At 49.0% G+C, this 24,835-nt stretch overlaps 1 pseudogene; it reads right to left on the bottom strand.

Moving 5' to 3' along the window:
• Positions 1-154: 154 nt before the first annotated feature.
• Positions 155-24,717, bottom strand: LOC132479635 (zinc finger protein 541-like; annotated as a pseudogene).
• Positions 24,718-24,835: the final 118 nt, after the last annotated feature.

Raw genomic sequence — 24,835 nt, 5'->3', positions numbered from 1 at the left:
AGGGAACACACTGGTTCTCCCCAGTCCTGGAACTGGGGAGAACCAGGGGGGAACACAACTTACGCTTTTGCCCTGGAGACAAATCTTGAGGGTCCGGGATAACGGTGGCCACTTCCCTTTCCACTGCCACGGATCAGTTTAGAAAGAGCACGGGCTACAGTTCTGGCCGAGGAGACGTGAGGGGCATTCTGTTGGGCGCTGCTACAAGCTTTCCTCACTTTTAAAAAGGGGAACAAGGAAGGGAGGGAGCTGCTCTCTGCCCTGCACCCTCCGAAGGTTTGGGTGCTCCGCGTACAAGAGGGGATTCTTGCTGCTGCTGCTGCAGCCGACTTGCAGACGCTGGCCACTGCTGGCAGGCCTTGACTTCACCGTGGAGCCACTGGCACCACCACGTGTCCTGAGAGCTTAAACCTACGCCGACTCCTCTGTTATTACGGCCCGAAGCATACGCACTATAGGTATCTAAACTCACCTTTTTGCTGCTTTATCACTCCTACCTTCCCGCTCCTAAAATGTAAGCTCTGTGAGGGGAGGGGCCTGTCCCTCCATCACTATGTCCCCATCACGTGGACTGGGCATTGTCTGGCACAGCTACAGCAGGTGCTTGATGAATGCTGGCTGCATTCATGCATGAGGGTCCTCCAGGGCAGGGACTCAGTCACTGTGGCTTCTGGGAGCGGCAGGGGCTCAAAAGCCTTCGCTGGATCAACAGGCAGGGAAGCCAGAAGACAGCTTCTTAAGAAACAAATTTAATACTATATACAAGGGAAAACGTACAGAAACAACAAAGGAGACGCAACAGGGCTGGAGGTGCCCATCCCAACTAGCTGCCCACGCAGAGGGCCGATGCCAGCCCCTAGCTCGCCCTCCTCCTCCTACAGTTGGAAGGGCTCCACGGGCCACCTTGCCCTGGCGGTGGGATCCACGTGGTCCTGAAGCCGGTGCCACTTCATGTGGGCATTCCGACCCTTGATCTTGCCAAACACCCTGAGGAGGCACCAGAGGACACAGGGGTCAGAGCAGGGGGAGGCGGGTAGCCCTGATGGGGGCACCCCAGAGGGCTGAGGGCAGGCGGTGTGGGAGCATCCAGGGAAAGGGCGGTACCTCTCACACTCCCGGCAGGGAAAGAAGCCCTGGCCCTTGCTGCTCCCCGGCAGCTCAGGGGTCCGCTTCGAGCCGGTGTTTGGGCTGGAGTTGGGGATGGACTCCCTCCTGTAACTCTCAGTAGTCCTCGGTAATTCGGGGGTTGGACGGTGGCTGGGTTTCCTCCGAGGGCTACGAGTGACCTGCACAGGGGGCAGAGGTGATGAAAGGGTGCTGACCGCCCCGCCGCCCTTCTAAGGGAGAAGCAGGTGTCCAGAGCGTCCAGACGTCGCGGGGTGCACCCCCCCACCGCCAGCCAGCTTGGATGGGCACCGGGCATCCAGATCCGTGCTGAACTCCTGAAGCCCTATCCCGAGACCCTCTACCTTCGCTTCTGTCCTGTCTGCTTCACCCAGCTCTCTCTTGACCCTCTTTTCCGGCACTGGGGCTCGGCCGCAGTCAAACTTGTTCATTTTCTTCTGCATGTAGTAGAACTCGACACACTGGGCTACTGTTTTTGTCTGGACCTAGTGGAGGAAGACAGAAACCGGCTAAGGACAGTGCCTCAGGAGTAGCAGTGAGTATGGCCTTGACGCCCTAAATCCCCTCCCCATGGGGCCAGCCGCCACTTTTTGAAAGCCCTCCTGAAACGTTTCTCCCCTACGGCTTGGTATGCTCCACTGCTACGGGGGACAGAGAATCACAAAGTCCTCCTGGGGATGAATGAGTTCAGAGAGAAGCCACCAGAGTCAACACCATCTAAGCTCTGCACGCTCTGAGCCACAAGGCTGGCCCGGGAAGGCTTCTCTCCAGGAAAACGCACACACGGTACACACGAGGACGCTCACTGTGACATCATGTGGAGCCACATGTCTACCGACTGGGACTAATTAAACCAGAGTGTCCTTACGGGGTGGATACCTCATAGCCTTATGTGACAGCTAGGCAGAGCCCTCCAAAAAACTGAAGAGGAAGGAATACTTCCCAACTCAGTCCGTAAGTTCAACATTTCTCTGATACCAAAGCCAGACAAAGATATTACAAGGAAAGAAGCCTACAGACCAATGTCCCTCATGAACATAGATGAAAATTTTTAAACAAAACTTTAACGAACAGAATCCAACAATATATATATGTGTATATATATATACGTGTATATATGTGTATATATATATATATATATATATATGTATGTATGTATATATGTATATATATATATAAAGGACAATATACCATGACTAAGTGGAGCTCATCCCAGAAACGTGAGGTTGGTTTAACAATCGAAAATCAATGTAATTCATCATATTAAACTTAAAAAAGAGAAATCATATGAGCATCTTGATAGGTGCAGAAAAAGCATTTGATACAATCCAATGTCCATTCCTGATGGAAACTCTCAGCACAATAGGAATAGAAGGAACTTCTCTTCAACCTGATAAATGAGACCTACAAAATCCCTACAGCTAACGGTGGAGTGGTTTCCCCTCAAATATCATGAACAACACAAGGATTTCCACTCTCACCACTTCTACTCAATACTGTACTGGTGGTTCTAGAGTGCAAAAAAGGCAAAAAAAAAAAAGTAAAGGCATCCAGGTTGGAAAGGAAGAAAGAAAAGTGTCTTTATTTGCAGATGATGTGACTGTCTATGTAGAAAATTCAGTGGAATCCACAAAAAAGTTACCAAAACTAGTAAGTTAGTTTGGCAACATTTCAGAACACTAGATCCATATAAAAATCAATTTTATTTCTATACATACTAGCAACAAACCATTGGAAACTGAAATAAAAAAGAACTCTAGGGCCTCCCTGGTGGCGCAGTGGTTGAGAGTCCGCCTGCCGATGCAGGGGATACGGGTTCGTGCCCCGGTCTGGGAGGATCCCATATGCCGCGGAGCGGCTGGGGCCGTGAGCCATGGCCGCTGGGCCTGCGCATCCGGAGCCTGTGCTCCACAACGGGAGAGGCCACAACAGTGAGAGGCCCGCATACCGCAAAAAGGAAAAAAAATAAAAATAAAAAATAAAAAGAACTCTATAACATCATAAAAAACACAAGTACTGGGCTTCCCTGGTGGCGCAGTGGTTGAGAGTCCGCCTGCCGATGCAAGGGACACGAGTTCGTGCAATGGTCCTGGAGGGATCCCACGTGCCATGGAGCGGTGGGGCCCGTGAGCCATGGCCGCTGGGACTGCGTGTCCGGAGCCTGTGCTCCGCGGCGGGAGAGGCCACAATGGTGAGAGGCCCGCATACCGCAAAAAAAAAAAAAAAAAAAAAAAACTGAAAAAAACCAAGCGCTTAGGAATAAATCTGACAAAAAGTATGCAACAACTGTACACTAAAAACTTCAAAACATTGCTGAAAAATTAAAGATTGAAATAGAGAGATATACCCTGTTCACGAGTCAGAAGACTCAATATTGTTAAGGTAACAACTCTCCCCAGTTGACGTAACGAGTCAAAAACAGTACCAATCAAGTTCCTAGCAGAAATTTTTATTTTGAAATTGTCAAGTTATTTCTAAAATTCATAGGGAATTAAAAAGGATGTAGAATACAAAAAATAACTTTGAAAAAGAATAACAAAGTTGAAGGACTAACATTTTCTAATTTCAAGACTTAGAATAAAGCTACAGTAATAAAGACAGTATGGGAATAGCTTAATAAAAGACAAACAGATCAATGGAACAGAATACAGTGTCCAGAAGTAGATGCATATATATATGGCCAACTGATATTTAACAAAGGTACAAAAGCAGCTGAGTGGAGAAAGTATGGTCTTTCCAACAAAAGGTACTGGAATAAATATCCATATGCAAAAATGAACTCACCTCGTACCCCATACAAAAATAAACTTAAAATGGATCATAAATCTAGAAATAAAACCTGAAACTATAAAACCTCCAGAAGAAAACATAGGGGAAAATCTTTGTGACTTTGGGTTAGGCAAAGATTTCTTAGATACAACACGAAAAGCACAGTCTATAAAAGAGAAACTAGTAAGTTAGGCTTAAGCAAAATTTACAACTTTTCTTCAAAAGACACTGTTAGAAGACTGACAAATGGCATATTGGGAGAAAATATTTCCAAAGCATATATCTGGATAAAGGACTGGTGTTCAGAACAAAATAAGAACTCCTACAGCTCAATAAAAACACAGACACTCCAATAAAAACAGAGGCAAAAGATATGAACAGACAGCTCACCAGAGAAGGTGCACAGAGAGCAAAAAAACACAAAGATGCTCAGCATCATTAGTCATTAGGAAAATGGAGTCAGATGCGACTGTACACTCATTAGAATGGCTAAAATTAAAGAGACTTAGCATACCAAGTGTCGACGAGGGTGTGGAGCAACTGGACCTTTCATAACCTGCTGGTGGGAATGGGAAGTGGTAGAGCCACTTTGGAAAACAGTTTGGCAGTTTCTTAAAAAGTTAAACATACATCTACTATAAGTGACCCTCATTCCCCTCCTAGGTATTTATAATCCCAACCCCGTGTCCGCAAAAAAACAAACAAACAAAAAAAAAACCCAGTACATGTCCGTACAAAGAGTTGTATGTAAATGTGCAGAGCAGCTTTATCTGTAGTCATCAGTAACTGGAAACCACCAACAGGTGGATGATTAAATGAACGGTGGTCCGTCCACACAGTGGTATACTCCTCAACAGTAAAGGGATGAACTATGGGTACACACGACAACATGGATGAATCTCAAAATCATTAGGTTGAGTGTAAGAAGCCAGACAAAGCAGATCACGTGCTGTATGATTATTCCATTTATATAAACCTCTAGAAAATGCAAACTAATTTAGAGTGACAGAAAGTAGACAAGAGTTGACTAGGGACCCGGGTGGCAGGAAGGAAGGGTTGCAAAGGGGCAGGAGGGAACTTTTGGGGGTGAAGGATACTCTCATTATCTTGATCATCGTGGTGGTCTTACAAGTGTATAACTATGTCAAAAACATTAAATCTCACACTTCGATTATGTGCAATTTTGCGTACATCAAGTTAAAAAAAAGAGCAAACTAATCAGCAGGATATTAAGTATATGATGTCATCCTTTTTTGAGAAAGTGCATATAGGTGTGTAAAATCCGTATGGGCAATAAATACCTGTCAGGTTATCAAATGAGAAGTAGGATTGTGGGGAGGGGTCTGGAGGGCTTTATTTTGAACATGGGATTCATTTCTCTACCGTTTCAGGTTGTTCCAAGCAATGGCATTGTAGTTGTCAACTGTTCACAGCATGAGCAGAGTATCGCCCCTGAAAGGCCCTGCAGTTCTAGCGCCTCGGCCGTGTGAAGGAGCCTTGTCTACACCAGCCTGCCATGTTCGCCTTACCATCTTGTGTATCAAGTAGAAGTCCTTCTTGTAGGCACGGAATGCCTTCTTAAAGAGCCTCTTCTCCATGGAGGTCCAGATGTCCGAACCTATTGGAGAAACAGCCAAGAGGAGGAAGGATGTTTCTCCTTCTGGGACCACAACCACGGCTGAAGTGCAGACTCCCCTCCTTTTTCAGGCCACCGAGCGCCACTTATATGCCAAGATTTCTGCTAAGCCCCTTACTTGCTTTATCTCACACAATCCTCACAAAAACCTTAGCAGGTAGGGGCGATTACCATCCCCACTTGACAGGTGCAGCAACTTGAGGCTTCCTCTGCTTAAGAGACTTGCCAAGGGCAGGCGTGGGCCCCTGGTTGCCTGACTCCAAGGCTGGAGTGCTCAACTGGGAAACCTGAGCCCACCCCAACCTGGCACTCCCCTTCTGGCCAGGAAGAGCCCACGAGGGAACCAGTGGAAAGGGGAAGGTTGGATCCAACTAGAGAACAGCACCCACTGAGTCCCCCAGAGAGGACGGGCCCTTCTGGGAGGGCAGGTGCAGGCCCCAAGAGAACTCCGGGAGGCACGTGCAGAGCTTGCCATGGAAAGTGACTGGCTCGCAGGGGCCTCAGCCAGGCCAAAACCACGCGGGCAGCCACGCTCGTTACCTGTGTAGTGATAGTTGGCGAGAGGGTGAGTCCGTGGCTTCTGGGGTCCTCTCAGTAACAGGGTCTCCAGGGCAACCTGGAACGACAGGAGTGGTGGGCAACTCTCTGAGGGAGGGAAGGTGAGGTAGAGGCCCACCTTCATTCTTTCATCCAATCAGAAAATATGTGCAGCCCTCCCTAAAGCCACCCTTACCCCAGGGCGACTCAAAGTGTGGTCGGTCTGTGGACTGGCCACCAGCTGTGAACCACTTGGGACACATTGCCTACAGCACTAAGCGGACTGTTGAGTGCAGCTGACGTTACCTTTTTCATAGCAAGATTTACTTGATGACGAAACAGTGTGTGGACTTATTCTGGCACAAGCTCCTTATTTCTTCAGGGAGCAGCATTTGGAGTGGCACTGCCCCTGCCCTACCCCATGTTACGGTCCTCATAGCACTAATCATTATCTATCACTTTTAAAAAATGTATTTCATGTGTTCACTCTCCTAAAATGTAAGCCCTGCAAAGAGAGGGCATTTGTCTTGCTCAACAGCGTAACCCCGGTCAGGACTCGCTATGCAGTTTGCAGGACCCAGCGCAAAATGGAAACACGGGGCCCTGTGCTCAGAAACTATTAAGAATTTCAAGATGGTGGCAGCAGAGCATTAAACCAAGAATGGGCCCCTGAGCTGGCCCCAGCCTGATACCGTGACATCACCAGGTATCAGGAGGACCCAGTAAATGTGTGCTGATTACTCTGCTCAGCACCCACCACGTGCCAGCCACTGCCTCTCAGCTTGAGAAAAAGCACCATGTAGCCCTGACTCTTGGGTCTCCAACTCGGGTGACGTGACTTCCTCTCCCACTACACACAGTTGGACTTCTTCATTTTCTAAACTTCAGGATTGTGAGGAGGGTCCTTGGAGGAGGCAGAGGCATTTCTGTTGCATCAGAGGTTTGCATACACCATTTTTAATCCAAAAGTTAATGTTCAGTAAATAAACCAGATGAATGCAGGCCCTGAGTTGGTTCTGCTAGGCACCGCCTCCCCAGTGCCGCGCTGAGATGAGGTAACGCTGGAGGAACCCTGGTGCTCTGCTGTCACCCCAGAGAAATAACTGATTGAGCCCGTATGTGTGCATTTCCCCTACGTTCCAAAGGACACCACCAGTCCCAAAGCGACCAGGGAGAAGGGTGGGTGGCCAGCCTTTGGTTCTCGTGAGCTGCAAAGCCCCAAGTAGAAGGCACGTGTCTTGCGCCTAGAGCCCCTGGCCCTAAGAGACCAGGGAGCTTCCCACAGCTCCTCTGAGCCCCCGCCCCGCCTGCACCGCACCTGGATGTTGCCCTGGGCTTCATGCAGGCAGTGCAGAGCGAGCTCCAGGTTGGTGCCCCCGCCCGGCATCACGCTGGAGCAGGCCACGTTGCAGAGCTCGGTCACTGTTTCCAGCAGGCAGCCCGGCAGCGAGAAGGAGAGGAGACACAGAGGGTCAGCAAGTGCCAGAGAGGAAACCTCCCCAACAGCACAGATGGGGTGGGGGGCTCCTGTCACCATCTCCCTCACCTCTCTGTTACAAGCAGGCTGAGGGAAGGGAGCGACAAGGAGGATGGGCAGAAACCCTGCTCCTGGCACCTGCTCTGGATGGCCTGGCCAGCTACTGGGTGAGAGGAGAGGTGGGGCAAGGGACTGCAGCACAGCAAAGCAGTCCTGCGCTGAAGGCCAGCTCTGCCCACCCCACCCCCGCCTGGGGATCACTGCTTCTTGGTCAAGGTGAGAACTGGGAGGAGAAACCCCTTGGACATGGAGGAGGGCTCTCGGGAACCTGGCCCCAAAGTCTCAGTCACCCCTATCCTGCGTCTTCGGGTTGGTCATCACATCTCCCCATGGCTTCCAGACCAGAGTAGCTACATGCTCGTCACTTCCAGCCAGTGATCTGTCCTGGAGCTCTGGGATCTCAGCCTGAAACTGGCTCCCTATGTTGATGTGTCTGAAATGAGGCCACACACACGGACATAAAAGGCATAGGTGTGTGACCAAGATGGGAAATACAAGAGAGATGTGTGGTGAGCCCTGCTCAGCAGGGCTGTGGAACCCACCTTTTGGCCATCTCTCAGACACAGGGAGTGCTCATCAGCCCAGCAGACACGCCACTGGTATTCCAGAGACCTCTTGAGGGATACTTCCTTCCTTCCTCCAATTTGCTTTTTCGCCAGATTTCTGGCTTCAGGCGTTTGGGGTCTAGGACAGGGGAGGTATGTGCTGATACCTGGCATTCTTCTGTATCCAAGGGAACATCCAAGCTACAAAACAGTATCTCACTGCGCCATCACCAATTCTATCTAGAACCCCAGGGTGCTGGGCATTCTGTCTGCAGACATCCAACTATGGTATGTCTGGACAGAAGGAATATTGGGGAAACACCTGGAAAAATCCACCACTTCTCTCCTAGAGAGGTTCTGGGTCTAGACCTGACTTTCCCGTGATGAAGGCTCCCTTGGGAAAAACCGACACTGGAATGCAAGGAGGGTAAAAGCATCCCCACGTTGCAAGGACCCTCAGGTTCTAAGTCTGTTCCAACTCACGGTTCAGTGCTGATCTTGCTGTTGTCCTTCACCACACTGATGCCAAAAGAGCCGTCCATGTGATCTGGAAAACACCCAAAGAAGAGCCTCAAGGAGACTGGCTACAACTGACCCATGAGGCCCTTTTTGCCTGCCTTTCCAGAGCAGCTAAAAGCAGGCTCTTCAAGATTGCATGGTATACACACACTACTGTATATAAAATAGATAATCAACAAGGACCTACTGTATAGCACAGGGAACTATACTCAATGCTCTGTAATAACCTCTATGGGAAAAGAATCTAAAAAACAATAGATATGTGATTATGTATAACAAAATCACTTTGCTGTATACCTGAAACTAACACATTGTAAATCAACTCTAATCCAATATAAAATTGAAAATTGGAAAAAAAAGATTGCATGGTATGGAGTTTCCTCAAAAATTAAAAGTAGGACTACCATATCATGCAGCAAACCCACTTCTGGGTATTCATCCAAAAGAACTGCAGTCAAGACCTCAAAAAGATATCTCAACTCCCATGTTCACTCCAGCACCATTCATAATAGCCAAGATGTGGAAACAACCTAAATGTCCACTGACAGATGAGCACATAAAGGTAATGTGACATCAACATACAATGAAATACCATTTAGCCTTAAAAAGAAATTCTGCAATATGCAACAACATGGATGACCATTGAGGACATTATACTAAGTGACATAAGCCAGTCACAGAAAGAGAAATACTGCATGACTCCACTTATATAACGTATCTAAAGTAGTTGAATTCATATTGATAGAATCAAAGAGTGGAATAGGGGTTACCAGGGGTTGGGGCAGTGGGAAATGGGAGGTTACTAATCAATGGGCATAAAGTTTCAATTAATCAAGCTCTAGAAATCTGCTGTATAACATTGTACCTATAGTCAACAATACTGTATTGCACACTTAAATCTTTGTTAAAAGGGCAGATCACAGATTAACTGTTCACATCACAATAAAATAAAATAAAAAGATTGCATGGAAGTGGGATAAGACTTCTGAAAATGTAGAGTAAGGAACTCGGCAAAACAACAGATTTACTGACAAAAATCATTGAAAAAGAAAAAAAAAAAAAGAACAGTAAGCTAAAGTCTCTGCACGTTGTCCCAAAGGCATACAGCATTTTAAGAAATACTCATTCAAGGGCTTCCATGGTGGCGCAGTGGTTGAGAGTCCGCCTGCCGATGCAGGGGACACGGGTTCGTGCCCCGATCCCGGAAGATCCCACATGCCGCGGAGCGGCTGGGCCCGCGAGCCATGGCCGCGGAGCCTGTGTGTCCGGAGCCTGTGCTCCGCAACGGGAGAGGCCACAGCAGTGAGAGGCCCGCGTACAGCAAAAAAAAAAAAAGAAATACTCATTCAAGAAAACCTACTAAATCTCGGGAAGAACAGTGAGAGTCTGTGGCACTGGAGCCATGGCCCACCCCCTTACCCACCTAGCCCCCAGCTCTTTGTAAAGGAAGCTCTACCCAGGTAGGTGCAGCCAAGGAGATGGGGGCTGCTTCTTCCCCTGGCTCCCATGCTTAAAGAATTAAAGCAAGATAAAATAAAAATTTGTCATCAAAGAGAAAATGCCATCAAGAGATGGAAATTAGTTTTTAAAAAGATACAAATGTGGACTTCCCTGGCGGTCCAGTGGTTAAGACTCCACGCTTCCACTGCAGGGGGCATGGGTGTGATCCCTAGTAGAGGAAGTAAGATCCTGCATGCTGTGCGATGCAGCCAAAAAAAAGAAGAACCAAATGGAAATAGTTCAGGGGTTAAAAAAGTACAATAACCAAAATACGGCTCAACAGTAGATCTGAGCTGGCAGAAGAAACGATCAGCAAACCTGAAGATACAACAATGGAGACTATGAAATCTGAAGAACAGAGAGAAAAAAATATAGGAAAGTGAAGAGAGCCTCAGAGAAATGTGAGATGTCATTACATGCAACAATATATATGTATTGGGAGTACCAGAAAGAGGGGAGAAAGGGACAGAATATTTAAAGTATTAATGGCTGAAAATTTCCCAACGTTGATGAAAAACAATATGTATATCCAGCAAACTCTACAAACTCCAACAAAGATTAAACACAAAGAGCTCTACATCCAGACATAACATAGGCAAAATGTGGAAAGCAAAAATAAAGATAAGATCTTGAAAGCAAAAAGGGAAAAACAATTTGTTACATACAAGGGCACTACAGTAAAATTAACAGCTAACTTTTTAAGAGAAACGATGTAGGTTACAAGGCAATGGGATAATATATTCAAATTACTGAAAGTAAAAAAGTGTTAACCAAGTATCTTATATTCAGCAAATTATCTTGCAAAAATGAAGGTAAAATAAAGACACTCCCAGATAAATAAAAACTGAGGATACCTGTTGCTGGCAGACCTGCCTTACAAGAAATATTAAAGGTGAAATATTATTCAGCCCGCAAAAAGGAACAAAGTACTGATACATACTGCAACTTGGATGAAACCTAAAAACATCATGCTAACTAAAAGAAGGCATTCATAAAGGACCACATACTGTATGATTCCACTCATATGAAATATGCAGAATAGCCACATCGATAGAGACAAAGTAGATTAGTCGTTACCCACGGCTGGGGATGGGGAGGATGGAAAGGAGGGACTGCTAATAAGTACAGGGCTTCTTTTGGGGATGATGAAAATTTCTGAAAACTGATGGTAGTGATGGTTGCACAGCTCTGTGAATATACTAAAAACCAGTGAATTCTATACTTTAAAGGGATGAATTGTATGGTATGTGAATTATATATCCCTAATAAAAATAAATAGTAAAGAAAGTCCTTCAGATTGAAAGCAAATGACATCAGATGGTAACTTGAATCCAAACCAAAAAAAAAAAAAAAAGCGAAGCGCTAGTAAATATGGGTAACTATAAAAATCACTAGGATTACATATTTCTTTTCTTTTTTTAATGGCCTTAAAAATAACTGCATAAAACAATATGTATTGTGGGCCTGTAACATATAGAAATATAATATATGTGACAGTAACTGCACAAGGAGCACAGCTGCATTGGAGTAAAAGAATATCACCTCAGACAGTAACTCAAATCCACAAGAATAAATGAAGAGATCAGAAATGCTAAATAAGAAGGTTAATATAACAACCTCTATAAATCATGCTTGCTTTCCTTTATCCGCTCAGTGTTTTTACACAAAATAAAATTATATAAAGCAATAAACATGACCAGTACGGTATTACTGGGTCTCTCACATATAATAGCAAAAGAGTTAGAAGGAATAGAGCTAGATAGGAGCAGTGTTTCTATATTTCACTGTTAATGAGTTATTACACATCCTAACAGATTCTGATAAGACATATATTTTAAGTCCTAGAGCAACCACTAAGAAATGACTAAGAAACATTGAAAAATTAATGGAATTAAAATGTCACACTAGAAAATACTCACTTAATACAAAAGAAAGCAGGAAAGGAGGAACAGAGGGAGAAAAAGACATGTAACGTATAGAAAATAAAAAGCAAAATGGCAGATGTAAATCCAACCATATCAATATAACATTAAACAAGAATGGATTAAACAAACCAATCAAAAGGCAGAGTTTGTAAGACTGGATAAAAAACACATGATCCACCTAATGGTGTCTAGAGGTAACATGCTTTATTTTCAAAGACACAAATAGGCTGAAAGTAAAAGAAGAGAAAAATATATACCAAGCAAACAACAACCAAAAAAGAGAATGGAATGGCTATACTAATGTCAGGCACATTAGACTTTAAAACCAAAAATATTACTAGAGATAATGATAAAATTATTGTAATAATGACAAATGATGTCACAATCACATCCTAATGATAAAAGGTCAAGCCGTGAGGAAGATGTGACAATTACAAACATATACACACCTACAAACAGACCCCCAAAATACACCAAGCAACAAACGACAGAACTGAAGGATGAAATAAACCATTAAAAAATAATAGTTGGAGATTTCAATACTTTCAACAGTGGATAGGGCAACTAGGCAGAAGATCAACAAGGAAATTGAAACTAACTAGACAAAACAGACAAAATACAGCATTCCACCAAACATCAGTAGAATACATTCTTCTCAAATTCACATGGAACATTCTTCAAGACAGACCGGATTCTAGCCCATATAACATGCCTCAATAAATTTTAAATTTTAAAATAAATTTAAGGGAATTCCCTGGCGGTCCAGTCATTAGGACTCCACGCTTCCGCTGCAGGGGGCATGGGTTCGACCCCTGGTGGGGGAACTAAGATCCTGCAAACCGCACAGCACAGCCAAAATAAATAAATAAATAAATAAAATAAATTAAATTGAAAAAGAAACAACGTATGTACTCTGACCAAAAGAGAATTAGATTACAAATCAATAAAAGGCAGCAATTTGGAAAATTCACAAATATGTGAAAATTAAGCAACACACTCTTTAACAGTCAGTGTATTAAACAGGAAGTGGAATGATAAATTAGAAAATACTTTAGCTGAATGAATATAAAAACACAACATAGGGCCTCCCTGGTGGCGCAGTGGTTGAGAGTCCGCCTGCCGATGCAGGGGATACGGGTTCGTGCCCCGGTCTGGGAGGATCCCATATGCCGCGGAGCGGCTGGGCCCGTGAGCCGTGGCCGCTGGGCCTGCGCATACGGAGCCTGCGCATCCGGGGCCTGTGCTCCGCAACGGGGGAGGCCGCAACAGTGAGAGGCCCGCATACCACAAAAAGAAAAAAAAAAAAAAAAAAGACATACTAAAACTTACAAAATGTAGCTAAAGCAATGTTCAGAAGGAAATCTATAGCTGTAAAATATCTGTATTAAAAAAGAAGAAACATCTCAAATCATTTATGGTCAACTGACTTTCCACAAAGGTAGCAAGACAGGGCTTCCCTGGTGGCGCAGTGGTTGAGAGTCTGCCTGCCGATGCAGGGGACATGGTTTCGTGCCCCGGTCTGGGAAGATCTCACATGCCGCGGAGTGGCTGGGCCCGTGAGCCATGGCTGCTGAGCCTGAGTATCCGGAGCCTGTGCTCCAAAACGGGTGAGGCCACAAACAGTGAGAGGCCCACGTACCACAAAACAAACAAACAAACAAACACCTCACAATGAGCTACCACTTCACACCCACTAGGATGGGTGTAATAAAAAAGACAGCTAAGAAGTGTGAGCAAGGATGTGGAGAAACTGCAACTTTCATACAATGCTGGTGGAAATTTAATATGACCCGGCCATTTTGCAAAGCAGTCTGGCAGTTCCTTAAATGGTTAGACATAGTTACCCTTTGACCCAGCAATTCCACTCTGAGTTATATACCCAAGAGAAATGAGGACTTATGTCCAACAAAAACGTACACATAAATGTTCTTAACAGCACTGTTTGCAACAGCCAAAGGACACAAACAACCCAAATGCTCGTCAACTGATGAATGGATAAATAAAATGTTGTCTATCCAGAGAATTCAATATCATTCATCCATAAAAAGAAATGAAGCACTGATGCATACTACAACATGAACCTTGACAACATTATTCTAAGTGAACAACTAGACACAGAATGTCACGTATTTGATGATTCCAATTACATGAAATGTCCAGAATAGGGAGACCCGTAGAAAAAGTAGGTTGGTAGACTGGTGGTTGCCCAGGGCTGAGGAGTTGGGGGCTACAGGGCCTGTGTGTCACCGCTCGTGGATATAATCTTCTGGGGTGATGAAAATGCTCTAGAATTAGATTGTGGGATGGGTGTACAATCCTAAGAATACACTAAAAAATCACTGTACACTTTAAATGGGTGATTCATATGGCATGTGAATTATACCTCAATAAAGCTGTTTAAACAATTACTCGAAAGGGCAGGCAGAAGGGTGCTTAGGCTAAATGGCGTCTATTTTCTTTCTGGCTACAAAGTCATAAGCACCTAGAAGGCTGCTGGTCCCAGATGGTCCTGGGATAGTTCTGAACAGCAACGGGACCCCCAGAGCAGACCCAGGCGTAGGCCAGAGAGAATGGCTGGACCAAATTCTACAGGGGGCGGGGGTCTGGCCCCCCGCAGGCCCATCATGGGGCGATCAAGCTCACTCACCAAGCATGGCGCTGATGAGCCTGTCGGGACGGGCCCGGGCAGATGTGGAACAGAGAGTGTTGAAATACAGCCCAGAGCCCTCCCGGATGGGGCTGAGCATCGGGGGCGGTGTGTAGGGAGGTCACTGGGACAGTCCCTTCAGGAGGTGGTCCATCAGGAACACGGGCGAGCGCAGGCAGCTCTGGCGGCATCCTCCCGGGCCCGGCTCCCCAGACATGGAGGGCGGAGGAGGGATGAGCAGTGCCTCGGGCCGTGGGAGCTTCTTCCGCTTCCTGTGTTGGCTGCTCTCCTTGCTGTCTCTCTCTTCCCCGTCCTTCTCCTGTCCCTGGAGAAGAAGAGACTTCAGAACCACGGGGGTCACCTGAGGCCACCGGCCCCAAAGCTCAGACCTCAAGATGGCCTGAGAGTGGGAAAGGGTACTGACCAGCCAAATGCACACCCAGCATGGCCATGCCCAGAGTCCTCAGCGCAGGAAGCCGGGCAGGGCCACCACGCCTGAGCCAGACTCCAGACCCTAAGCCGGGCGACATTTGACGCTGGGGCCTTCTCAGGCACCCACCCCCACCCCAAGGAGAGGCCCTCACTCAGACCATTTTGGAAACTCATATCCGTTGTTAAAGTGACTGGCACTTAAAGTGTGGGGGCCAGACGGATGCAACAGCATGACAAAAGGAAAACCTGTTGCCCTCAAAATGACAGCAGCTCCTGGGAGACAAACAGTGGGCTCCATGCACCCCGTACCCGAGTCCAGCATGGACTTCTCCAGGTGGGGTCTTCCAGCACAGGCTGAAGAGACGACGGCTTGAGCTTGCTACACTCTCTCTTACCTCCACGCAATCTCCCCTCCTCTCTGCCCATCTTACCCCTCCTCATCCTCCGGCTCTCAGCTGCAACGCCCCCTTCCTCAGGCAGGGTCTCTGGTGCCCTTGGGGCTCCCACAGCTCCCTCTCCCAGCCCGGCCCGTTCTGGGTCGTCAGTGTCCGGGGATGGGTCTATCTACTCCGCTGGGCTGGGAGCCCCAGGAGACGGGGGCAGGCCTGTTGTGGTCGCTGCAGTGTCCCCAGCCCTGCCCAGCACAGGGCCAGACACAAAGGAAGTTCACTGGAGGTTGAATGGATGAATGAACACGCAAATCAAGCTCTTCTGGAGTCAGGATTTGGGGGCTTTTCTCACAGCTCCCACTGGCAGCTGGAAAGCAGCTGGAAGGAAGTGCACCCACCTTGCTCCCCAGGGGATGGTTCGCTGGAGCCACTGGCACCGAAACAGGGACCACCAAAGGGGCGGCGGTCATGTTGTCCAAGGACTTCCTGCCTCCCGGGGAACTCTGCCTGTGCCCTTCTGGCCTCAGCACCTGTCTTTGTGGCTTGCAAAACTCCATGCCACACACCTACACACAGAGAAGAGCCAGCCCTTTAAGAGACACAGTACGTAGGGAGCAAGGGGCCCCTCCAGAGCAGCACAGCCCTGACTCCCGGCCCCCAGCCAGGCTCCCTGCAGGAGGACGGCTCCATCCTGAGATGAATGGCAGCTTCGCGCCCCTTCACCTGCGGCTCCTGCTTCCCTCGAGGTGACGGCCACTGGTCGCTGTGAAAACACATGTGGCTGCTCAGCCCTCTCTCTGTATAAAACATCTGGCTGCAATTCTTGCAGACGTAAGTGCTCCTTGGCTCTGCCCCGTCTGTGGGACCACCACTGTGCTGGTTCCTGTGGGGAAGAAAGGGAGAATGGGACGGAGTCCCCAAACACTGATCCTCTGACAGACAGCTTTGGACGAACCCTAAAGAAATGGACATGATGCCCCCGATTCTCCGTGGCCTGGTGCTCACCCCTTCAGGAGTGAAGCATCCAGAGCTCGCTCACCCAGGGCCAGCACATCAAAGCCACCAGAGTTCTCCCGAGGGGCTTCTGAACTTACCAGCCACCCGCCATGTTCTCCTCCTTCATCGGGTGGGGGAGCCGGTAGATATTTCCACCCTGAAGACGAAAATACATCTGAGCCAACATATCAGAAATGAGATGCAAGAGTGAAAACTATAAGACTTGGAAGAAAACACAGGTATAATTCTTGGTGACCCTGGAGTAAGCAGTGGTTTCTTGGATGACTCCAAAACCAAACAAAAGACAGACGTATTGGACTTCATCAAAACTTACAACTTCTGTGCTTCAAAGGACATCATCAAGAAGTGAAAAGACAGAATAAGAGAAAAAAGTTGCAAATCATGTATCTGATAAGGGACTATGTATATTTCTGTATCAGTGATACATAATGAACTCTCACAGCTCAAAAATAAAATCACAACCCAATTTAAAAATGGGCAAAGGGTCTGAATAGACACTTACCCAAAGAGGATATACAAATGGCCATTAAAAGATGCTCAGGATTATTAGCCATCGGGGAAATGCAAATTAAACTATAATGAGATTATCATTTCCCACCCACTAAGGTGAACCAACTGGACAAGAACAAGTGTTGGTGAGGATGCAGAGAAACTGCAGGCCTCATACACTCTGGGTAGGGATATAAAACAGCACAGCTTTTTGGGAAAGTCTGGCACTTCCTCCAATAGAATTACCCTAGAGCCCAGCAATTCCCCTCCAAGGTATTTCCCAAGAGAAATGAAAACATATGTCTAAACAATAATCTGTACACAAATGTTCAGAGCACCGTTATCACAATGGCCAAGAAGGGAAAACAACCCAAATATCTATCATCTGATGAATGGATAAATAAAATGTGGTGTTTCCATACAATGCACAAGTTACCAGCGATAAAAAGGAGTGAAGTTCTGACCCGTGCTACAGCACAGAGGAACTCTGAGAACATCAGGTTAAGTGAAAGAAGCAAAAGACACAAAAGGCCACGCAGCGTTAGGATTCCCGTCACATGAAGTGTCCAGAATAGGCAAATCCATGGAGACAGAAAGTAGATGCATGGTTGCCAGGGGCTGGGAGGGATGGAGAGATTGCGGGTGACAACCAACGGTGTGGGGTTTCTTTTTGCGGTGATGAAAGTGTATTGGCAAAGAGTGGCGATGCGAGCACGACCTCGTAAACAAACTAAAAACTACTGGATGGTGCACTTCAAGATGGCGAATTAGATGGCACGTGAATATTAAAGCTGTGGAAAAAAAAAAGAGGAGGAGGTAGCTGTGGTGCGACAGGAAGGATGCTGGACCTCGGAACATCACGAAGAGACGTGGCCAAGCTCTCTGCGCCCAGGACCTCGTGGGCACGATGTGGGAGGACCCAAGCTGCTCCAAAAGGGCGGACCAGTGCCAGGCCTGCAGTAGGGGCCAAGTCGGACTTGTGGACCTGTGATTCACAACCAGAATAGACACAGCATTTCACGTACAAATATCAAGGGTAAAGGAGCTCTGCCTTTACATTCTCTGAAGAAGTGAAGGAGGCAAATCCAAAAGGAAGCGAAAGGCAGAAAGAAAGCAAATAGAAAAAGCTTAGTGAAGAAACATGATGCAAAGTGTCTCTGACAACTCTAAAGCCCTGTTCTGTTGTGTGTGTGTGTGTTGCAGGGTGGAGGGTGATGGGAGGAACCATCCCTTCTCTGGAACTTCATTCGCCCCTCTGTAAACAAACTGCATCTGAGGATTTGCTGAGGTTAAATACAGTGCCTGGACAAGTCAGAAACACGGACACAGGTAAGGACGAGACTCTGCCCCCCGCATGGTCAGGTCCCGTGAGAGGGCCCTGGTACCTGGATCCTGTTGAGTATCATCAGCTTGGACTTGGAGTCCCAGGGGGGATCCGCTGGAGGCCCGGCCAACGACGAGAAGGAGGCCATGGCTACCTGGCTTGGAGAAGCTGCACAGCAAATATCCACTTTCACTTTCTCCTTCCGGAAGTGCTGGGCCCCGGAGTTGCCAGAGAAGAGCCTGTAGCCTCCGCCCCAGGAGCAGGCCGGGCCCTCTCCACCTTTTGTGGCCCCGGAAGCCGTGCCATTCTCAGCCTGGGCCTGCTTCCCTGGGAGGTGGGCTCTGGATGGCTCCTCCCCTCCTAACTGGGTCTGATGCAGGCCCCGAGGGAGAAGATGTCCCTAGGTCCAAGGTCCCTTTCGAGGATCGCAACTGCTTGGCCAGAGAGGAGATGTCTGGGTTTCCAGGAGGGTCCAGGGACGCCGCCGTGGGGGCAGGTGGAGCAGCAGCCACTTTTGGTCTTCCCTTTGGGTCCTGGCTCACGCTGCTGGGGGAGGGCTCTGTGGGTAAAGCGGGTGTGGATTTTCTCCTGCGGGCTAGGGATCCCTCTGGATCAGGGTTCACGGGGCCAGCATGGAGAGAGTCAACAGTGGGTGCCACAGGTGGGGGTTGCTGTGGCCACGGCCCCTGCAGTGACTTCAGGGCAACTTGCTTGCCGTCGGGTGTGGGAAGCTGGGAGGAGGCGGCGGCCACCTGGGTGTGGGAGAAGATCCGCTGGGACTTGGTGATCATCTGGAACACCTGCATCTGCTCGTGGCTCACCAGAGACTCCTGAGCCTTCAGGACCAGCTGCTGGAAGAGCGGTGTGGCATCCGACGGGAGGCCGCTGGACTTCTGGCCGTCCTGGGGGCCAGGCTCACCAGGGTTCTGCCACGAGGAGGAGTCGCAGTCGCACTTGCTCTTCTTGGAAGCCCAGGAGTCGTCTTCCCCGCTGGTGCTGACATATCTGGGGTCGCCCGAGGCCTCCCCCTGGGCCTTCAGGAGCGTGGGAGGGAAAGACGGCGTGTCCTCCAGACCGGTGCACTGGCTGGGTGAGGGCTCCCCAGCAGGGGAGTCGCTGCTGAGCCCGGGGCCCGGCTCGGAGCCCTCCCGGGACGGCACTGCAGAGGGCTTGTGGACGACAAACATACTGTTTCCTTTGCTCTTAGGGCAGCCCGACAGGTTTCAGAGCCACTGGAAACTGTGGCTTGATGGCTGGGAACTGGCGGGGACAGTCTGGCCATGGAACAGAGGCAGGCAGGCGGGCAGGGAGCGCCCTCGGGCCAGCCCTCCAGGGATGATGGGGGCTGGAGCAGCGGCAGCTCCGGCTCGGCTGGGTCGGGGCCGCTGTTCTCCGCTGCCCGTGAGTGGACGGCTGTGAACACGTCCGTGCCCGGCTCCTTCCGTGGGGGCCGGGGATCCTCGGGAACACCTCAGTGCCCAGGGCTCCTGGGGCCGCCGGGGTGCTGGCTGGGCCGCAGGAGGAGGACCCTGACGAGGGCAGGGAGGAGGAACAGGCCGTGATCCTCCCTTCGCCGCTGTCTGAAGGCCCTCCCAGGGCTGGCCCGGGAGAAGGGATCTTCTGGCAGATGATGCTGCTCACGATACAGCGCAGGAGGTCTCGGTTGGACAAGAGGGAGATGGGGGATGGGGCTTCCGGGGGCACCAGGGACCACAGGCTCGCGGGTGCGGGCTGGCAGGCCACCTCGTGCACACGGGGTGAGTTCCCGCAGGGCTCCTCCTCCGGAGGGGCCTCCTTGAGGATGCACAGGCCGTGCTGGACCTCGTAGTGCTGGCGCACGGAGCGGTAGTCGCTGTAGCTCTTGCTGCAGCCCTGCTCAATGCACACAAAGGGCTTGGACTTCTGGTGGGTGAGCGTGTGCCCAGTCCTGGAATCACATGAGGAGAAAGTTAGTGGGTGTCTCGGCGTGGGTCACCCACTGCAGGAACCCAGGCGTGTCCCCAGGGGGCAGCAGCATCGCAACTCGGAAACTGTGCTCAGACCCTATGAGGAAAGACCCCTGCTACGGCCAAAGCCCTCTGGAAGGGGGAGCTCTTGCCCTCACCCCTAAGCAAACCCCTAATCTGAGATTAAAAACATCAGTGGGAGTCAAGTCAGAGTTCCCCAAAGTGGGTTCCTAAGGAACACCAGGCTCCAGAGTTGCTCCCTGAGGACTTGGGCTCAGCTGGCAAATAAGTTTGGGAAAAACACTCTTTACTTCTTGGAGGTTCCTAGGAGCAAACTGAAAAGCCACAGAGCAGATAAAGAGAGATCTGTTGAACTTTCCATGTCTCTCAAACTTATTTGCCCACAAAACCATGTTTTTAAAATAGACCCTTTTAGCATCCCCGAGAAGCAGAGAACCAGAGTTCTGAGAACAAACTTAAGGAAACGCTAACTTGGGGATGATCCTTCCTTGAACAAAGGAGTCTTTGCCTTCCCACAGGAGTCCTCTAGACAGCTACCTGGGAGCCCCACAGCAACAACAACAAAAAGCCAAATGTGCCTATAATTTCTGCAAATATAAAAGAATGCAAGTATGTATTATATTTACATCATACTTATACCTGCATTAATATATTATAAATATAAACAAATGGGTAAATCACCCTCTGGGTTCCCAACAATCCTACCCCGGATGGTTCTAATCAATTGGACCCAGTAAATAATGAAACCCTTTCCCAAACGTGGACCCTTGGCCTCCATCTGAGGGAAGCAGCAGAGAGGGCATCCGGAGACCCACTTTCTAGCCCTAACTGTTACCAGCTTGTGACAGGAGTAAATCATTTCCCATCCTTAATGGCGAGAGGGGAGAGGATACAATGAAAGCGGGATTCATCGAAGCCTCAGTAAAGGCTGGGCGAGCTGTAAACATGCAAGGGATCGTCCTCTCCCACTTACGAGTCTCTCAGTTTGAAAGTCTGTCTCTTCTCCCTCGGCAGCAAGAAAAGCTTATCATTTCTAAGACATGAAGAACAAACGGAATTCTGCTCCTCTTACACTGAGCTTGCTTTTTAAAGTCAAATTTTGAAAAAAAATCGAGTTAATAAAAGGGGGAATTGAAACAGGAAAAAAGAGAGTGAACACTGCATTGCCATGTTCTAGAAACAGGCATTTCAGAACCCCTCACGCCCTGGTGTTATCCCAACATATATTCCTCATGGAGTGCATATCTGTTCTGCTCAGACACCTACCAGGGACTCTGAAACTTTCTCTACACAGTTAGCCCAACTCCCTCCATGACAAAATTGCCTCTGGAGTGTGTTTTTAAAGCACATGGGTCCTGTCTGCAAATCGTAGCGGCGCTCTCCTCACTGGAGTGAATCTGGAGGCTGGGGAGGGCGGGCTGTCCGGGGCAGTGTAGGCCCTGCCCCCCCCCCAAACACTGGCTGTGGGAGGAGCACAGGTCGCACACACCTGGGACACCCGACGGTGCGGGGCGGTGCAGGTGGATGGGAGGGGATGCAAAAGAACCGGGAACACGCCCAGCCCCCAGCAGCCCCCTGAACAGACATCCCGACCAGACTCCTACATACAGGTGGTCCTGACGCTTAAAGGCCTTGCTGAAGGTTTTGCACACGTGTCTCCTCTCCTGGCTGTGCGTCAGGTAGTGCTTGCTGAGAGGACTGGCGCTGCTGAACACCTTCCCGCAGAGGCTGCGGTCCAGGAGTGGGTTCTGAGGGGACCTGTGCTGCCGCTTTCCTCTCCTTGTGCTCCCAGACGTGGCCCTGCCTCCTTCGTTAGCCTCTTTGGGCACCTTGAGCACGCCTAGCCCCAGGTCTAGACAGAGGGAGAAAGCACAGGTTATGACATCCGGGGACATCGGAGCCCGGGCCGAAGCACTCTACCACCCTCAGACCAACTTCAGCAGCTGAGTCCAACTCAGGGAGTTGGCCGAGAACCCCAACTTCAGCAGCTTCACTCGCAGAGAAGACCAGGCTTAGCACCAGGTGAGGGGGAGAAGGGACCCTGGTCAAGCCACACCTCCAGGGCGGCACCCAATCTTGAAGCCACACTTGGGGGGTAAGGGAGGGGACAGCAACAGTCTGAGAGCTTCCAGGACAGAGTGACTCGACAGGCAGGACTTCATGACGGTAACATCAACAGCACGCTTGCAAGTGCAATCCAGAAATGCACAATGCAAAATCTTAGAAAAGTTTAAGTCCTTTCTCCCAGCCAATTCCACTCTGGTTTTTTAATTAAGGAAATTAAGGCCGATCTGTACAAATTAACGGAGATCTTGCAGTGAACTGCAAGCGAGTTAACTGCAGCATTGTTTTTCCTGGTGAAATGTGAGAAACCACCTAATAACTGACACGAGGGCAGGTGGGTGACTGCATTCTGGTCTCAATGGTCTATGGCGCAGGCATTTCAGATACAACTGTAGGAGAATATCCATTGACGTGAAAGGATGTTCATGCTGTACCACTAAGTGCCGTGCCACTAACAAGAGGATTGTTGAAAAACGGAATGACCTAGTCTTTAAAAGGGAAAAATAAATTTGAATAGAAACAAACAGAATGGGATTGATTGGTAGCATCATGGATCAACTTAATTTTCCTTTCCCTATATATCTGAATTTTCCATGTTTCTCTACTCCTTGGGTAAATGAGTAGTTTTTTTTTATAATTTCATTTTTGATTTTTTTTCTTTGACCCATGAGTTATTTTAGAAGAGTGTTCTTTAGTTTCCAAATACTTGAAGACTTTTTTCTCTTATTTCTTTTACTTATTTATTTATTTTTGGCTGCATTGGGTCTTCATTGCTGTGCATGGGCTTTCTCTAGTTGCGGCGAGTGGGGGCTACTCTTCGTTGCAGTGCGCGGGCTTCTCGTTGCAGTGGCTTCTCTTGTTGCAGAGCATGGGCTCTAGGCGTGCGGGCTTCAGTAGTTGTGGCTTGCGGGCGCTAGAGCGCAGGCTCACTAGTGGCGCATGGGCTTAGTTGCTCCGCGGCATGTGGGATCTTCCCGGACCAGGGCTCGAACCCGTGTCCCCTGCATTGGCAGGCAATTCTTAACCACTGTGCCACCAGGTTTTGATCCATCGCCTGGTCAAGTATCAGTGGGTTTTCCATGCCCTTGGCATAATTATTACTTGTGGAATATTTGCTCTCAAATGCATGTATAGATTACACACTCGTGTCCTGGATTGCCATCCCGGAAAGCATTTAAGAAACATCAGGTTTGGGACTTCCTTGGTGGTGCAGTGGTTGGGAGTCTGCCTGCCGATGCAGGGCCCTGGTCTGGGAAGATCCCACATGTCGCAGAGCAACTAGGCCCGTGAGCCACAACTACGGAGCCTGGGCGTCTGGAGCTTGTGCTCCGCAACGAGAGGCCGTGACGGTGAGAGGTCCGCGCACCGCGATGAAGAGTGGCCCCCGCTCGGCGCAACTAGAGAAAGGCCTCGCACAGAAACGAAGACCCAACACAGCAAAAAAAAAAAAAAAGTTAAAGGGCATTAACAACAAACCAACCAACCAGATATATGGGGGTAGGCGTTTTCCATCCCAGTTACAGAATGAGAAAACTGAGACTCAAACAGGGAAAATGACTTGCCCAAGGTGGCAAAGAAGGAAGAAGAGCTAGGCTGTAAATTCTGGTTCATCTGATGCCACAGTCCTTTCCCCAACCACAGTGCCCGCACCGCTTCCAACTCAACTTCCTCCTCTGCTCCTCCTCCCTCCCCGTTTTGCCAGATGTACTGAGCTGCAACCTGGCCCTTCTGTGAAGCCTCCTGACACCACCGTTTGCCCTGCTCCCCTAGCCAGTCCCTCCGAAGGCAGCACACAGTTACAGACACAATCACGCCTTTAAGCCATCAATCCTCTGAGGTGTCCCTCTTCCTCATCTCAGTTAACAGCATCTACTCAGTTGCTCAAACCCCAACCTGCCCTGCCAACCTCCAACTGTCCTTTTCTTACCAGCTCTCCCTGTGACGTGAGACCCATCAGCAAGTCTGAATCTACTTCGAACATGATCTCTAATCCTTGCGCTTCTGGCCTCTTCACTGCTACTCCAGCCCAGGCCACCATCTCCGCTGAGAGCCTTCCAGCTACTCTCCAGGATTCCCGTCTTGCCGCCCACGGCACCCTCACAGCAGCTAGAGCTTTGCACAGCCTCCCCTGGTTCCCGTGGCAGAGTCTGTGCTTTGCCGCACCGTGGCCTGGAAGTGGGTCTCAGCCTCAGCAGCCTCCTCAGTGTGGCTTCCCACCCCCGCGCCATCCACCTGCCAGCGTCTGCCACTCCCTGTCACTCCCTCGGACTTGGCCCCCTGCTGTACTTTCCTCATGTCGCTTTGTGGTGGACACAAGGTCTGACTCCCCAGTGGCTGTTTCTGCTTCCTCTTCTTTTCCTGGCAAATGGGATTCCAGTTTGGATCGGGTGACAAGAAATTTGAGGGAACACAC

Source organism: Mesoplodon densirostris, chromosome 19 (assembly GCF_025265405.1).
Source record: "Mesoplodon densirostris isolate mMesDen1 chromosome 19, mMesDen1 primary haplotype, whole genome shotgun sequence".
In the NCBI taxonomy this organism is placed as follows: domain Eukaryota; kingdom Metazoa; phylum Chordata; class Mammalia; order Artiodactyla; family Ziphiidae; genus Mesoplodon; species Mesoplodon densirostris.
Note: the sequence above shows the minus strand (reverse complement) of the source record. Positions and strands in the feature narration are given on the sequence as shown.